Source organism: Diceros bicornis, chromosome 21 (genome assembly GCF_020826845.1).
Source record: "Diceros bicornis minor isolate mBicDic1 chromosome 21, mDicBic1.mat.cur, whole genome shotgun sequence".
Classification (NCBI taxonomy): Eukaryota; Metazoa; Chordata; class Mammalia; order Perissodactyla; family Rhinocerotidae; genus Diceros; species Diceros bicornis.
The window spans coordinates 57,509,777-57,526,647 of NC_080760.1; the positions used below are offsets into that span (position 1 = coordinate 57,509,777).

At 41.6% G+C, this 16,871-nt stretch overlaps 1 protein-coding gene across 1 annotated transcript in view; it reads right to left on the reverse strand.

Annotated features, from left to right (window-relative positions):
- The window catches only part of LOC131419711 (zinc finger protein 252-like), a 65,525-nt gene that overhangs the window by 10,894 nt on the left and 37,760 nt on the right, over nt 1-16,871 (reverse strand). The gene's annotated exons all lie outside the window — the stretch shown is intronic.

The following is a 16,871-nucleotide window of genomic DNA, read 5'->3' on the forward strand; positions in this document are numbered from 1 at the left end:
TACAACTATCTACTGGGGCTTTGGGGAAGAAAAAAAAGGAGGAGGATTGGCAATAGATGTTAGCTCAGAGCTGGTCTTCCTCAGCAAAAAGAGGAGGATTAGCATGGATGTTAGCTCAGGGCCGACCTTCTTCACACACCCACACAAAATAGTTGCACACATGGTGCATATTGTGGAAATTAATAAAAGAAACCGTAACTAAACTGAAGTCGGGAAGGCCTGTAGGGGGAGCTCTCACCGCCATCACACATCGTCAAGTACACCAAACAGGAAGAGAGGAGCCTGCATCTCCCACAGGAAGCACAACTACTTTACTATGAAGGAAGAATCCCCCCCACGCCCCCCCACCCCCGCAACAGCTCAGCCAATGAGAAGCCATTTCCGTCCTGAATGGTTTCCCCAATGGTCTTTCATTTAGAACAACTCCTTCCTGCTCCCGCTTTTTTTCTATAAAAGCAAGCTCTGCTGCTTTGTTTTCCCATTTGCCTATGGTTCACCATAGCATGCATGTCCAAAATTGCAATTCTTTTGGCTATTCCTGCATAAACTTATTTTGAGGATAACAAGCAAATTTGCTTTCTAAATTGAAAAATCCAACCATATTAATAATCACTTTAAATGTGAATGGTCTAGATACACCAATTAAAAGACAGAGACTGTCAGAGCTGATAAAAAGACCCAACTATATATTGTCTACAAGAAACCCATTTTAAGTATAGAGACACAGATAGATTAAAAAGTAAAGGGAGGAGAAAAGCATACCATGCTAACACTAATCAAAAGAAAGTGGGACTATCTGTATTGATCTCAGACAAAGCTGACTTCAGAGCAAATAAAATTATCAGGGATAATGAGGGGTATTACATATGATAAAGGGATCAATTCTCGAAGAAAACATAATCATTCTCAATGTGTATGCACTAACAACAGAGCATCAAAATACCTGAGGCAAAAACTGATAGAATTGCAAGGAGAAACAGATGAACTCACTATTATAGCTAAAGACTTCAACACCCATACATCAGTAATTGACAGATTCAGCAGGCAGAAAATCAGTAAGGATACAGTTTAACTGAACAGAACCACCAATCAATTGGATCTAATTGACATTTACAGAACACCCCATCCAACAAGAGCAGAATACACATTCTTCTCAAGCTCACATGGAATGGTCACTAAGATAGACCACATTCTGTGCCATAGAACACATCTTAGCAAATTTAAAAGAATAAAAATCATACAAAATATGCTCCCAAACCATAATGAAATTAAACTAGACATCAATAACAGAAGGATAGCTAGATAATCCCAAAATATTTGGAGATTAAACAACACACTTCTAAACAATACATGCTCAAAAAAAAAGTCTCAATAAAAATTTTAAAATATTTTAAACTAAACTAAGGTTAAAAATCTAACCTTGGGGGTGGCCCTGTGGCTTAGCGGTTAAGTGTGCGTGCTCCGCTACTGGTGGCCCAGGTTCGGATCCTGGGCGCGCACCGATGCACCACTTGTCCAGCCATGCTGAGGCGGTGTCCCACATACAGTAACTAGAGGGATGTGCAACTGTGACATACAACTATCTACTGGGGCTTTGGGGAGAAAAGGAAAAAATATATATAACCTCAAAATTTGTGGATATCAACAGATTCTGAAGTTTATAAGGAAAGGCAAAAGACCCAGAATAGCTAACCCAGTACTGAAGAAAAACGACAAAATCTAAGAACTGATTCTACCCAACTTTAAAACACTCTGTAAAGTAATCAAGACAATGTGGTATTGGTGAAAGAATGCACAAATAGATCAATGGAACAGAACAGAGAGCCTAGAAATAGACTCCCACAAACATAGTCAACTGATCTTTGACAAAGGAGCAAAGGCAATTAAATGAAGCAAGGATAGTCTTTTCAATATATTGTACTGGAACAATTGGACATCCACATCCAAAAAAAAAAAAAGAATTTAGACACAGACCTTACATCTTCCACAAAAACCTAAGTGGATCTTAGATCTAACTAGGTTTTTTTTTTTTTTTTTTTTTTTAAATAACACCTAGGAAGGCTCAAAGTTCCAATCAAAGTGACCTTGAAATAAAAATCAGAGGGGCTGACTGAAACATGATTGTAATTTAGTAGGTTCTTTTATATTCTGTCTCTAAAGTAATCCTAGAGCTCAGAAAAAATAGGAGTCTCAGAAAAGCAAAGACTGGCAAAACCCTGATCAGCGAAGGGAGCTGAGAGAACCTTCTCAAAATTAAGGCACTTTCTTTGTTCTAATCTCAGGCTCATATGTAACTCTTTGAAAATATGTTTTCCCAGATGCTGTACTGTGAGGTCAACACAAACACACAGTCTCTTATAAATTAACAAGTTGGTCCTGAAGTTTACAAGAACAAGTAGGCAATCCGTGTGCTGTTGAGGAATGCTTTCTGAGCCTGTGGAGGTGAGGACCACAGCAGCCCAGTCATGTTTTCCAGGCCATACTATCTCTGTCCCAACTACTCTCTTCTGCCATACGAGTGTGAAAGTAGCCACAGACAATATGTAAATGAATGAGCATGGTTGTGTTCCAATAGACACTGAAATTTTCATTTCATGTAATTTTCACACGTCATGAAATATGCTTCTTTAGATTTTTTTTCAACCACTGAAAAATGTAAAATCTCTTCTTAGTTTATTTCTTGATTAGTTTCATAAGAGTTTGCTATTCTTTTGACTTTGGCTTTGTTAATCCTCTGTAATGTTTGTTTACTGTTTCACTGATTTCTGTTTGAATATTTATTATATCCTTCCTTCTACTTTCTTTGGGTTTTATTTATTCATTTTCTAATCTCATAAATTGGGCACTTGGTGCCTCTGGTTTCAGCCTTTCTTCTTCTTCCTCTTTTTTTTTTTTTTGGTCATCAAGATTGGTTCTGAGCTAACAGATGATCTGTTGCCAATCCTCCTCTTTTTGCTGAGGAAAATTAGCCCTGAGCTAACATCTGTGCCCATCTTCCTCTATTTTGTATGTGGGATGCTACCACACGTGGCTTGATGAGTGGTGTGTAGGTCCCCGCCCAGGATCTGAACCTGGGAACCCTGGACCGCCAAAGGGGAGTGTGTGAATTCAACCACTATGCCACTGGGCCAGCCCCCGCTTTCTTCTTTTTTAATATAAGCATTTCAGGCTATAAATTTCCCCAAAGCACACTTTCACTGCATTGTACAATTTTTGATATGGAATGTTTTCATTAATTTCTTAAGTGTTTTAAATTTTCATAATTATTTTTTATTTGCTCTATTAATTATTTAGAATTATTTAAAAATTTCCAAATGCATGGGGATTTATATTTTTTATTACCTTCTAATTGACTTTTAACATGTTCAGAGAATGTGGTCTATAAGATATCTAATTTTAAAAGTTTGCTGAAAACTTCTCGATGGCCTAATACCTGAATAATTTTTATAAAAGTTTCTAAAACATTTTTAAAACATATTTTTTAAATGTTTTTTTCGTAATTTTTATAAATATTTTATGTGAATTTGAGAAGAAATCCAATTGTTGAATGTAGATTTTAGTTCTATATTGTAAGAGATATTTTTTCTTTTTTCCTTTTTTTGTTATTTTTAAGATCATAGTATACTTTACTAAGGTATATATTCACTCTTACTTTAAAAAAATTTTTTTTTTTTTGTGAGGAAGATCAGCGCTGAGCTAACATCCATGCCAATCCTCCTCTTTTTGCTGAGGAAGACCGACCCTGAGCTAACATCTATTGCCAATCCTCCTCCTTTTTTTCCTTTTTTCTCCCCAAAGCCCCAGTAGATAGTTGTGTGTCATAGCTGCACATCCTTCTAGTTGCTGTATGTGGGACGCCGCCTCAGCATGGCGGGACAAGCGGTGCGTCGGTGCGCGCCCAGGATCCGAACCTGGGCTGCCAGTAGCAGAATGTGCACACTTAACTGCTAAGCCACGGGGCTGGCCCACTAAATTTTAAAAAACTTTTTATTTGAATAAAATTTTTATTTTAGAATAGTCATATTTACAGAAAAGTTGCAAAGATAGTACAGAGTTTGTGTGTACTGCACACATAGTTTCCCTTGTTGTTGGTGTCTTACATTGGTAAAGTAAATTTGTCACAACTAATGAAGCAATATTGATACATTATTATAAACTTTATTCAAGTTTCCTTGGTTTTTACCTAACGTTCTTTGTCTGTCCCAGGATCTCATCTGGGATACTATGTTACATTTAGTCATTGTGTCTCCTTATGCTTCTCTTGACTGGCACATTCTGACTCCTTGTGTTTGATGGTCTTGACAGTTTCAAGGAGTACTGGTCAGATATTTTGTAGAATGTCCTTCAATTGGGGTTTGTCTGATGTTTCTCTCAAGATCAGACTGGAGCTGGGTGTTTTTTTAGGAGGTATACCACAGAGATAACATTTCATTCTCATCACATCATATCAGAGGTACATACTACAAACACGACTTACCATGATTGATGTTAACCTTGACGTCACCCACTTGAAGTGGCTTCTCCACTGTAAAGTTACTCTTTCCCCCCTTTTCCTGAAGGAAGTCATTATGCATAGGCTATACTCAAGGGTAGGGAGTTATACTCCACCTTCATGAGGGGAGAGGATCTACATAAATTATTTAGAATTCTTCTGCATGGCAGATTTGTCTATTCTCCCCCATTTGTTTATTTATTCAATCAATCATTTATTTATATCAGTATGATCTCGTGGATATTTATCTTATACTTTGGGTTCTAATCAATATTACGTTATTTATTTTGTTGCTTAAATAGTTTCAGCTTTGGCCATTGGCTTTCAGTTTGCTCCTGTGTCTCTTTGACATATTCCTAGTATTGTGGGGTTTTTTCCTTTTAAGCACTTTCTTACTTTCTGGCACTATAAGATGCTCCAGACCCATCCTGTATATTCCCAGTCATAGCCCTAGAATTGGCTGTTTCTCTAAAGAGCTCTGGTTTCTTTTATTGGACAATAGTATTAGAAATCAAGATCTGTGGGCCAAGTGTGCTCATTGCCACTGGAGTGTCACTGCTTCTAGGTTCTCTCAGCTGACAAAGCAAGGAATTACATCTGTATATACTAACCCACTATATACACATATGTATAAATATTTCTGTATGTATCTATCTGTATGTATATTAAGCTAAACCCAGTATCTCCAACTCTAATCCATTGCCACATGTATCATTCTAGTCTTCCTCCCTTGCTTGTCTATAACCTCCTACTCCAGCAGTAAGAAACCTGGCTCTTATCATCTGCCATTCCTTTAATTGTCCAAATCCAGTGTATATGTACAGTGGACTCTTACTTTTTCTATATCTCATTCTGTGTTTCTGGATTTCTATCTTTTCTTACTATAGTACTTCTTCCTACGTAAGAAGAAGTGTTTTCAGAAAAGGCTCTCAGTGCCCGAGAATAAGAATATTGCACCATCACTCAAAAAAATAGACTTTTATTTTTATAGCAGTTTTACATTCACAGCAAAATTGAGCAGAAGGTACAGAGATTTCGCACATACCCCTTGCCCCTACATATGAATAGCCTCCCCTACTATCAAAATCCCACACCAGAGTGGTACATTTGTACAATCTATGAACATAAATTGACACATCATTATCACCCAGAGTCCATAGTTTATATTAGGTTTCACTCTTGGTTTTGTACATTCTGTGAGTTTTGAAAACTATATAATGATGTGTATCCACCAAGAGAACATCATACAGAATAGTTTCACTGCCCTAAAAGATCCTCTGTGCTCCACCTATTCATCTTGCACTATCACTTAAATGATAGTTTACCCCAAGTATAAAATTCTAGGTTCAAAATTTTTTTCTTTCAACACTATGAATGTATTATTCTATTGTCTCCTTGTTTCCAGTATCATTATTAAGTCTGATGTTAATCACATTATTCTTCTTTTGTAAGTAATATTTTCTCTCTAAAAGCTTTTAGGATATCGTTTTCTTTTATATTCTTAAATTTCATTACAGTGTGTCTACTGCATGTGTTTTTTTCTTTCTCTCCTGTTTGACACTCAAGGAGCCATTTCAGTCTGAGGTCACCCATCTTTAATTCCAGATCACATTAAAAGTGTTTTCTGTCTTCCGTTTATTTTTCCTCTTTAAATATTCCTATTATATTAATCTTGACACTTCTATTTTCGGTGTCCGTATCACTTAATTTTTCTCTGAGATTTCCTTGTCTTTTTTTTTGGTGAAGAACATCAGCCCTGAGCTAACATCCATGCCAATCCTCCTCTTTTTCTGAGGAAGACTGACCCTGGGCTAACATCTGTGCCCATCTTCCTCCACTTTATATGGGACGCCACCACAGCGTGGCCTGACAAGCGGTGCATCAGTGCGCGCCCGGGATCCGTACCCGGGCCACCAGCAGCGGAGCGTGTGCACATAACCGCTACACCACAGGGCCGGCCCCTAAAATTTCCTTGTCTTCATTCCTTCCTGATGCTTTCTAGAGAGTTCCTCAACTTGATCTTCTGTTCCACTAATGTGTTTTCAATTACCTTCTTTCTGTTGTTTATCCCAGCTACAGGGGTCTTTACTTCAAATGTTAGTTTTCATATTCAATAGTTCCACTTGGTTTATTCTTTATTAGTGCTTTTTCCTTCTTTGTGTCAATAATATCATCTCATCTCTTTGCAGATATTCATTTTGTTTATTTTAAATTCTGGCTCTGCTGTTCTATTAGTATTGGTTCATCTAGTAGAGTTTGTATGGCTTGTTTCTACCTTTTATCACGATTTTGTTTCAAAAGTGTCTGAAACTTCTGCCTGTGAGCTCATTTTCTTGGTGGCTGGGCTCAGGCTCCAGGTTATGCCACACCTGGTGTCTTAAAGGGGAAGAGGCATGTTCCATAGCAGAGAGCCTACAGCTCACAGTCTATCTCTGACTACCCCCTTAACTGACCCTCATCAGGTGCCTCTTGGGGAACCTCCCTATATCTTCTCTCTTGGTACTAGTCTTCTGAAAGGGCTTTTAGCCTATAGTTGGAATCACCTGGTGTTAGGGCTGTGGCTATTAAGAAGGGGAAATAGAATACTCAGGGGTTAACTAGGCTCTGGTGACTACTGACATAATCTCACTGGACCCTATGCTGCTGGGATTGTGTTTGTGTGTATCAGCCTGTTACGGGTTGAACTGTATCTCCCCCCTCTTCGAAAAGATAAGCTGAATTCCCAGTCCCAGTACATCAGAATGTGACCTTAGTTGGAAATAGGGTCATTGCAGATATAATTAGTTAAGATGAGGTCATACTGGAGTAGGGTGGGCCCTTATCAAATATGCCTCATGTCCTTATAAGAAGATGGCCATGTGAAGACAGAGACACACAGGGAGAACATCATGGCATGACCAAGGCAGATATTGGAATTATGCAGCTGCAAGCTAAGGAACGCCACAGATTTCCAGCAAACCACTAGAAGTTAGGAAGAGGCAAGAAAGGATTTCCGTACAGGTTTAAGAGGGAGCATAGCCCTGCTAACACCTTGATTTTGGACTTTTACCCTCCAAAACTGAGTCAATATATTCCTTCGTATTGTTTTAAGCCATCTGGTTTGTGATACTTTGTTACGGCAGCTCTGCATAATGAATACACAGCTTCAGCTTCATAGTGGTAAGGGGGCAAGTAGTGATTCTCCCAAGGCAATGAGATGGGGAAAAAAGAGCACAACTCAGGGGCTCACCACCATCCCTCCTCTACCAGAGCCTGGCTCACTGCTCCAGGGTTCCAATTCTCCCCAAAGCTTTTCTCTCCCAAGATAGTTCTCACAGTACTTACTTTTGTCCTCCAGTGCCATATACTTTTCGCTTAACTTTTGTAGTATGAAAATAAAATCATGGACTCAGAATTTAAAATAAGACTGTGTTGTTAACTGAAAATATGCACGTAGAAAGGAAGCTACCAGCCAGACATTGGGAGGCCACCACACCTCCGTTTCTTAGTTCATCAAAATGACAGGTTTCTTTTACACACAGGTACAATCTAAGACAAACGCCATCCCTGAGGAATGCCTTGTGGTCAGTAGAGGTAGTGTCTTGTGACATTCATGTGGAGAAAGGGATCACTTGACTAAGGGAGGGGCGTGGGCTTCCTGAGGCTCAGATAGGGAAGATGAGATCTTGTGTTATTGCAGGGGAGGGAAAGTAGTCATAAACTAGCACACTTCAAAAAGCCCGTTTGAAAGGGGACCTGATAATAGACTTAAAAGGGGAAAAGTATTTTTTAAGTAAAACTTTATAAAGATTTATCATTTGTTGAGAATTTAACTTTTTCTTACAGGTAACATGACATGTTCTATCAATTATGGGGGCAGATCATAATCACTGGCATCTTCAGAGTTGGGCTGGTGGAGGAAATCAACTATCCTTATGCCTTTGTTTTCTCTTTAGGAGCCAGAAAACCTACTGAGCCTGCATTGCCATATACATTGGCCTTGACCCTACTAAATTTTTTATTTCATCAGTTGTTGTCTCCTGTACATTCTCTCCAAATCAGACACACAATTCTATGTTATGTGAAATCAAGCTGCCAAGTATTTCTTCTACCAAGATGCTCTATATTTTCTCAACTCTCTCTTCACTCCTAATAAGATGAACTCTTTAGTATACTTTCATATCCAACCTCTTTTCTCCTCATCTACTCTCACCCCCAATTGAGCCCTTTAAAATGCTTCATCCACACCTCCTGAATATCACTGAAATGATTAGTCCTTTCAGTTTTAGACGATTGTTAGATTTTTTTCTTATAGTATGTCCCATCTATTTCATGAATATTTGGCTCTTGTATTACAAACTCCCAGACAGTCTATCCTTATTTATATTGTAGGTCATGACTCACCAGTAGGTTTGTTTTCTCTTTATTTTCTTTCATCTGAGGTCTCCATTCTGGTTCTTTTGCTGCTATGTTAATGTCTTTTCTAAGGTATTTTCTTCGACTAGAGTACCAAGGGGATATGTGATGGTTAATTTGAGGTTTTTTCCCGATGAGATTAACAATTGTATGGGTAGACTGAGTAAAGAAGATTTCCCTCCTTAATGTGGGTGGGCCCTATTCAATCAGTTGAAGGCCTGAATAGAACAAAAAGGTTGACCCTTCCACAAGTAAGAGGGAATTTCCTCCATCTGACTGCCTTGAGCTAGGACATCAGTTTTTTTTTCCTGCCTTCAGACTCAGACTAAAACATTGGCTCTTCCTGAGTCTTAGCCCGCCAGCTTTCAGACTGAACTACGTCATCTCCTCTACCAGTCCCTAGGCCTTTGGACTACACCACTGGCTCTCCAGGGTCTCCAGCTTGCTGACTGCAGATCTGGGGACTTGTCAGCCTCCCAAATCATGTGAGCCAATTCCTTATAATTAATATATATATATATTTCCTCTTAGTTCTATTGTTCTCTTTCTCTGGAGAACCTTGAGATATAGGACACAATCTCAAATATCTCTCTGCTCTGACAATGTAATGTCATTTATAGCATATGTCTGACTTCATGTTCTTAGGTTGTAGTCTCTTTCTCTCAGTGGTCTGTAGGCACTATTCCACTATTCCATTCTCTTCCTGCTTTCAGTGTTGATAATGGAAATTCTGATGATAGTCTGATTCTTTTTCCTTTGCAGATAACTTGGACTTTCCATCCAGAAGATTGTATTATCTCTTGCTTTGTGTCTAAGAATTCAGGAATTTTACCAGGATATATCATGTCTCATCAATACAACCTGGAACTCATTGAGCCCTTTCTGTCTGCCAACTGGAGTTTTGCTAGGCAAAGTATTAGTGAGGGAGAGAGGGACCAGGGAGCTTAAGTTGTAAGCAGAGTAGTTATTAAAATAGTGCCCATATGTCTTAGCCAGGCAGGAAGGATGTAAGGACAGGAGGGAGAGGATGGCAAATCAAAAGTAGTAGGGTTCAACAAATGGTACTGGGGTAACTGGATAGCTGTATGCAAAAAAAAGAAGTTGGACCTCTGCCTTTCAGAATATACAAAAATTAACTTTTGTGTTTGTGTGTGAGGAAGATCAGCCCTGAGCTAACATCTGTTGCCAATCCTCTTCTTTTTGCTGAGGAAGACTGGCCCTGGGCTAACATCCATGCCCATCTTCCTCTACTTTATATGGGACGCTGCCACAGCATGGCTTGACAAGCGGTGTGTTGGTGCGCGCCCAGGATCTGAACCCTGGGGCACCACGGCGGAGCACGTGCACTTAACCGCTACGCCACTGGGCAGGCGTCCTACAAAAATTAACTTAAAATGGATCAAAGACCTAAATGTAAGAGCAAAACCTATAAAACTCTTAGAAGAAAACATAGGTATAAATCTCTGTGACCTAAAATTAGGCAATAGTTTCTTGGATATGACACCAAAAACCCAAGCAACCGAAGATAATAATAGATAAATTGGATTTCATCAAAATTAAAAGTTTTGTGCCTCAAAGGACACCATCCAGGAAGTGAAAACCTATAGAATGGAAGAAAATATTCCCAAATCATATATCTATATTAAAAATGTTTTTTTATTTTCGTATATTATGATGTTTTGACATCTTTAAAAAAACCTTTCTGGCTGGAGAGAGGCTGCTCCTCCCAGGGCTAGCCAACTTTTAGAGATAGCAAGGGCTCACGGTGAGATCATGCCTGTGTTATGCAAACTAATCAATCCAGAGCCCTACCTCCTCTCTCTGGCCTGTACACCCCAGGAGGCGATATTCCTCCTTAATCATCCCAGAGCCAGGTGCTAGGCAACTAGGGACCACGTCTATAGCTTGGAGCCCGCCAAAATTATTCAAACTAGCCAATCCTAAACTGTTTACCCTGCCCTGTCTTGCCTTTCCCCGCAGAAACCCCAATAAAGTCTGTGGCCTAAGCACTCCCTTGGCTCCTGCTTCTGCTTCCTCACCAAAACCTGGTGTCCTTCTGAGGCCCTGCATGGCAAGTGGTGCCCTGTTTCTAGGGGAGCTGTGAGTAACATTAAACTTTTCTGTCAAAAACATTGACCTCTCCGTGTGGTCACTCAGTCACCTTTATAAATTAAGACCCAGGGCAGAACATATCGGATAAGGGCCTAGTATCCAGAATATATGAAGAATGCTCATAACTCAACAATAAAAACACCTCTCAACTCGCACTTAGCCGGAAAGACAGAAAGTAATAGTCCCTGAGAGCGAGTGTGAGGATGGTGTGGTTATCTGAAGGGATCACACGGAGCCCTAGCTCCCTTCACACGCTGCTTCTCTAGCGCGGCTGCACGCAAGGGCTAATGCTGAGGAGGTGGGAAGGACCCCGAACTTTCGCGGAGCTTGGAGGAGGCCTCGGCCGCGAAAGGCGACCGTGGACACCTCTGTTACGGGCCTTCCGACTCAGGTGTTTCCAGACGGTCCGCGGGCTCCAGAATGGCAGGCAAACCACCGAGACCACCGTCCTCCGCGGCGCCTAGAGCGGCTCCAGCTGCGCTCACGCCCGGAAGGGCCCAGGCCCGCCTCAGAGCTGCAGTTCCGGTGCGGCGGCGTCTCATGTCTCGCGGGGGGTTTGCGTGTGGAGACCCATACCCGATCCTGTCCTCGAGTCTGGACGCCTCCGGCACTGCGCCGGCTCTCCTCCCGTCCGTGCAGGGCTCGCCGTCCGGCAGACTCGGGCCCTCGCGCTCTCGCAGCGCCGTCTTCCTGCTCCGTCTGTGGTTTCCGCGGCACTGCTGGCTCCTGTCACCCCCGCTGAGGCCCCACAAAGGCTTGTGGATGCCGTTGTCCACCGAGCCCGAGTCCCTTCCCAAGAAGGATTTCCCGTTTCCGGACGCTACACGCTCGGTCATCTGCGCGGGGAAAAGCGGGCGCAGGGAGAAGCCGGGGGAGAGGGCGCCGAGAGACGGACGGGCCTGTGAGAGACGAGGACTTGGTCTTGTCAGCCTTGGGGCTCCGTGCACGCGGCGGGGTGGGTGCGGCTCAGCGGCTGGTGCGGGCTGTCGGGGCGGGGGGCGGGGAGGGCGAATGCGACGGGGCAGAGGTGACTCCTGCCTGCGGGGCAGCCGCCGTCCTTGCGAGTTCCCATTACATTCTGTCAGTACCTTCCCTAGCAACAACAATAATGATATTTACTTCCTTTTTTTTTGCTGAGGAAGATTCGCCCTGAGCTAACGCCTGCGCCAATCTTCCTCTGTTTTGTACGTGGCCCACCCGCCAGCGGTATCCGTCGCCCGCGGAACCGAACCTGGGGTGCCGAAGCGGAGCACACTGAACTTAACCACTAGGCCACCTGGGCTGGCCCAATGTTTAGCATTTTTTGAGTGATTACTCTGCTGTTTATTCCTCAGAACAACGTTTGCAGTAGTGCTGTTAGTTCCATTTCACAGATAAGGGACCTAGATTATACAGAAGCCCAGGAACTTGGTTGAGGTTACACCCCAGTAACTGGCAGAGCTGGAGCTCCAGCCCAGGCAGACTGGCTCCCAGCTGCTTTGATACACTGACCAGCTGAAGTCTAAGACTTACCCAAGGTCGGGGGAAGTCCCTTAAGCTCTCAGAGAGTAATTTCCTCCACTTATAAAACGGGGACGATGATGAGACGTAGCTCATCTCCCTCATGAGTCAGTTGTGAGATCAGTGAACCGTCTGTTAATAGCTGTACGTGAGCCAATGTGGCTAGTGTTCTCCCAGCCTCACCTGCCAGAAAAGAGACTTCTGTTTTCTTTTCTTAGGACTGTCTTTATCACAGAAAGGAAGCAAATGCCAAACCTTGCAAAATCCAGTACAAGTAAAGGGGACCGTTTAGAAAGCCCATCCCCTGGAGTGGCGGAGGGTTCCATGGCTCCAGTACCGCCTTCTCTTCAGGACGTGCACCTTCCTGCCCTGCATTTTCACTGATACCTGTGCAGTGGTCATAGTCAGGAAAATTTACAACAGCACCCTTTCCCAAGCATCCCCTTTAACTATGAGCTTATATGCTTAATTTCTTAAAAATGATATTCTGTTTTATAGATTAATTTTTCCTAATTTAAAAATTAATATAAATTTTTTGGCTTTTTGTGGTATCTTTAATGATTTGTGATTCTCATTTACTGACACATTCCTTTGTATTTTAAAAAATCATCTCTTATACATTCGTTTTCCTTAAGATTTCTAATATTGCTTGAGGAAACAATAATCTGTAATCTTTACATTACCTCGTGTATTTGTTAAATCTTTGTGAGGTGCCTGATGAGTGCCAGACATTTTGTTAGCCACTAGGCGGATGGGACACAGCTCTCAAAAAGTTCGCTTTAGTTGGGAAGAGAGATAATAAAGTTAGAGGAATATGTCCTTATTTTCAATTTTTTCTCCACATTCACTCTACTTGTTCATTCACTTTTCTTTGATTCTTTGGATTCTCCCAGCCTGGCATGCCGCCTGGCCTCACTTCCTTTCCTACAAGCCCTGATGGCATCATTAATCATCTGTACCCTTAAATTCCTTGTACTTTTGTCTCTTTGCTGCTTCTGGTGGAAACTATCTTTGATTAGTCCTACAGTCCCCTATATTGTTCCTATACCTGGATACCAAGTGTGCGGAGAAACATCTCACCTTGGTTTTCCTATGATTTCATGGCATCCAGTCTCTTAAGAGCAGAGACTTGGCCTTTTGCTTGGCCTTTGTTGGCACCCTCTTGCATTCTCCATCAGCATGTTCCTTGAGGCACGTTCCTTTACCTCTTTACTCTTAACTGATGACTTCCTCTTCTATTTCAAAGAGAAAACTCGAAGGATGAGGTATCTTCCTCCTTCTGAAAGCCACCCTCTCTGGCTATGTTCTTGATCCAGTCCCTTCTCCAGGCTCCCAGCCCACTCAGAACTTTTCACCATGAATTGTCCTCTCTTTCATCTTCATAGTCTCCCTGGCACTGTTCCCTCAGTCTACAAATTACCTGTAAGGCACTCCCATCTTAGTAAAACTCTTTTTGATCTCCTGTCTCCCTTCTAGCTACTGCATTACCTCACTCAAGCTTACTGAAAGAGTTTTCTGCAACTGCAATCTCCACTTTCTCACCTCTTTTATATCTCAACCATTGCCTTCTCATTTATCCTCCTTCCTCTTCACCAGAAATGACTCCTTTATTGTCAGATCTAGTGGGTGCTAATTTAGTCCTTAATTCCCTTGACCTCTGTTGAATTTGACATTGTGGTTACTTAGTCCTTCTTGAAAGTTTTTACTTCCTTTGCTTTTGTGACTATTCTTTCCTTGTGTTCCTACCTTCTCAGCAATTCTTTCCTGTTGTTCTTCAAGGGGACTTCTCCTATCCAAGCTCTTAATTATCAGCGTTTCCCAGGGTTCTGTCCTTGCCTTCTGCTCTTTTCCGGCTACACAGTCTTCTTAGGAAATCTTTTTTCTTTCATGGCTTCAGCTACCACCTGAACTCCACACCCTCATATATATGTGTGTGCTGGAAATTTAAACCCAGAATTCCCAAAAGTGCTACAACTCAAAATGTCCAAACTGAACTACTCAGGTTCTCTTCCACAATTCCCCTGGGTCTGAGTCTCTTGTTTTCTTTTTCTTGGTCTTAGTTACAGGCATGTTAACCTGGATGTCATCTTTGGACCCTTCCTCACATGTATCTCCCACATCCAATCAACACCAGTTCCCAGTGATGCCACCCTCTAAATATTTCTTGATTCCACCTAATTCCTTCTGTTTCCAGTGCTTTCTCCTTAACCCAAGTCACCCTTATTTCCTCAGTAGGCTACTGCAGTGACCTAGCTATCCTCTCCACATACATTCTTGCCTATCCTTGATCTATTTCCTATACTGCAGTGGGGACTCAAAAATCCTTCAGTGCTCCCAAGATAAACTTCAAAATCCTTACTGTCGCTTTTAAGGCCTGCATTATCTGGCCTATTCTACAGGCTAATTTCAAGCCACTTTCCACCTTGCTCTACTTCCTGACCATGCTGGCTTCCTTTGTACTCTCAAATACACAACACTTTCCTTCCTCAGAATCTGTGCTGTAAGCTGGTGCCTCTGCCTAGAACACTTTTCTCCTGCTGTTTACCTGACCAGCTCCTACTCACTCTTCAGGTCTCATTTTAAACATTTACCTAGCATTCCGTGAGCATCCCAGACTAGAGATTAGTAGTTTCTGAGGAGTTTATACTTCACCTGTGGCATCTATACTTCTAATCTCTTGTTTGGTGTCTGTAACAATAAGCTGTTAGCTTCTAGGGCTGCTTTGAGGACTTAAATGAGTTGCTATGTGTAGAGCTCCTAGGAGAGTTTCTGGCACTAATGTGAGCTGTATGAACATTTCTGATTATTGTCATTAATATGATGGTGGAAATTGGAACTGTTTTACTCATATTTGTGGTCTCAGTGTATGTTTTGGAATAAATAAACCCATTTTACTGCTACTACCTCAGTCATACCCTAATATCTCTTAGTAATTACAGAGGCCTCTTAATTGGCCTCCCTTTGACCAAGCTTCCTTATCTCTCATTCATTCATTCATTCATTCAATTTCTTACTCATTCAACATTTTTGAGCATTTGCTATGTGCCAGGTACATTCCTAGGCAATGGAGATACAAAAATAAATAAGACATGTTGCCTAGTAGGTGTAGGAGGGAACATGTTTGCAACAACTAAATACAAAACAAAGTTTTCCAAGTATTGTAATAAAGACATATTTCAGATACTATGTTGAGGATACTGTGGGGATACAAAGGAGGAAATGAACCAGCTTTGTTCAAGGCAGTGTTATGCCTTGAACAGTGTATGCCCATTTTCATATGTTCAGATGTTTCATATGTTATTCCCATTTTCATATGTTCAAACTAAGGCATAGAGTAGTTGCATCACTTTCCTGAGGATACTGACAAACTAGTCAGTATTGGAGCCAGGAATTGAACCCTGGCTGTTTGAGATTGAGGCATCAAAGTAGGAGGGATATTGCATCTGAGAGGTCTTTATGAGCAGAGCTAGCAAGAGGAAATATGAGCTTGGGAGAGGGGCAGACATATATCAGGGAGGATTTTGTACACTATGTTAAGAAAGTTAGAGTTTTATTTTCTATAACCAGTAGGGATTCATTGGAGGCTTTTAAGATGGAGATCAGCATGATTAGGTTGTTTTAGTAATTTTACTCTTCTAACTGGAGGATAAAGGATAGAGTCCAGAGGCTGGAAGCAAAGAAACAGACAAGTCAGGAAGTCATCACAACAGATGGGGTGAGAGACCATAGGATGTTAGATGAGAAATATGTATACAGAGCTAGGGCAGTGGCAGAATATGATGTGAGAAGAGAAATGCCTATAGAGGACTGCTTTCTCCTTCCTTCCCTTGCCTTTTCTGTGTAATAGACTTTATTGTAGGCCCTGGAGGTAGAATTGTAAATGTCTCACAGTATCTGACCCAAGAAATACCTATAGGGGATAAGGACTAGAGCAGTTTTGATACATGGGAATGCCAGTTGCCATGAGAATCTTCTGGAAGAGCACTCACCCCAGCTTAGGGAGGGAGTCAGGAGTCCTTCCCAGAGGGATGGGTGTCTGAGTTGCCCAAAGAGGAAGTGCAACTACTTCACTGCTCCAGCAGGAGGAAGGAAGACTTCCTTCTTGCCCAGCAGCAAGCCCATGAGAAGCTGTTGTCACCTGTCATTTACTTACCTCCAATGAACTTTCATTTTTTCCTTGCTGATGACTTCCTTTCCTTGTCCCGCTCTCCTTACTATAAAAGCCCTCCGTGTTGTGTAACCCCCTTGGAGTATCCCTCTACTTGCCAGATGAGATGCTGCCCAATTCATGAATCGTTTAATAAAGCCAATTAGATCTTCAAATTTAGTCAGTTGAATTTTGTTTTTTAACAGTAATAAAGGATAAGCACAA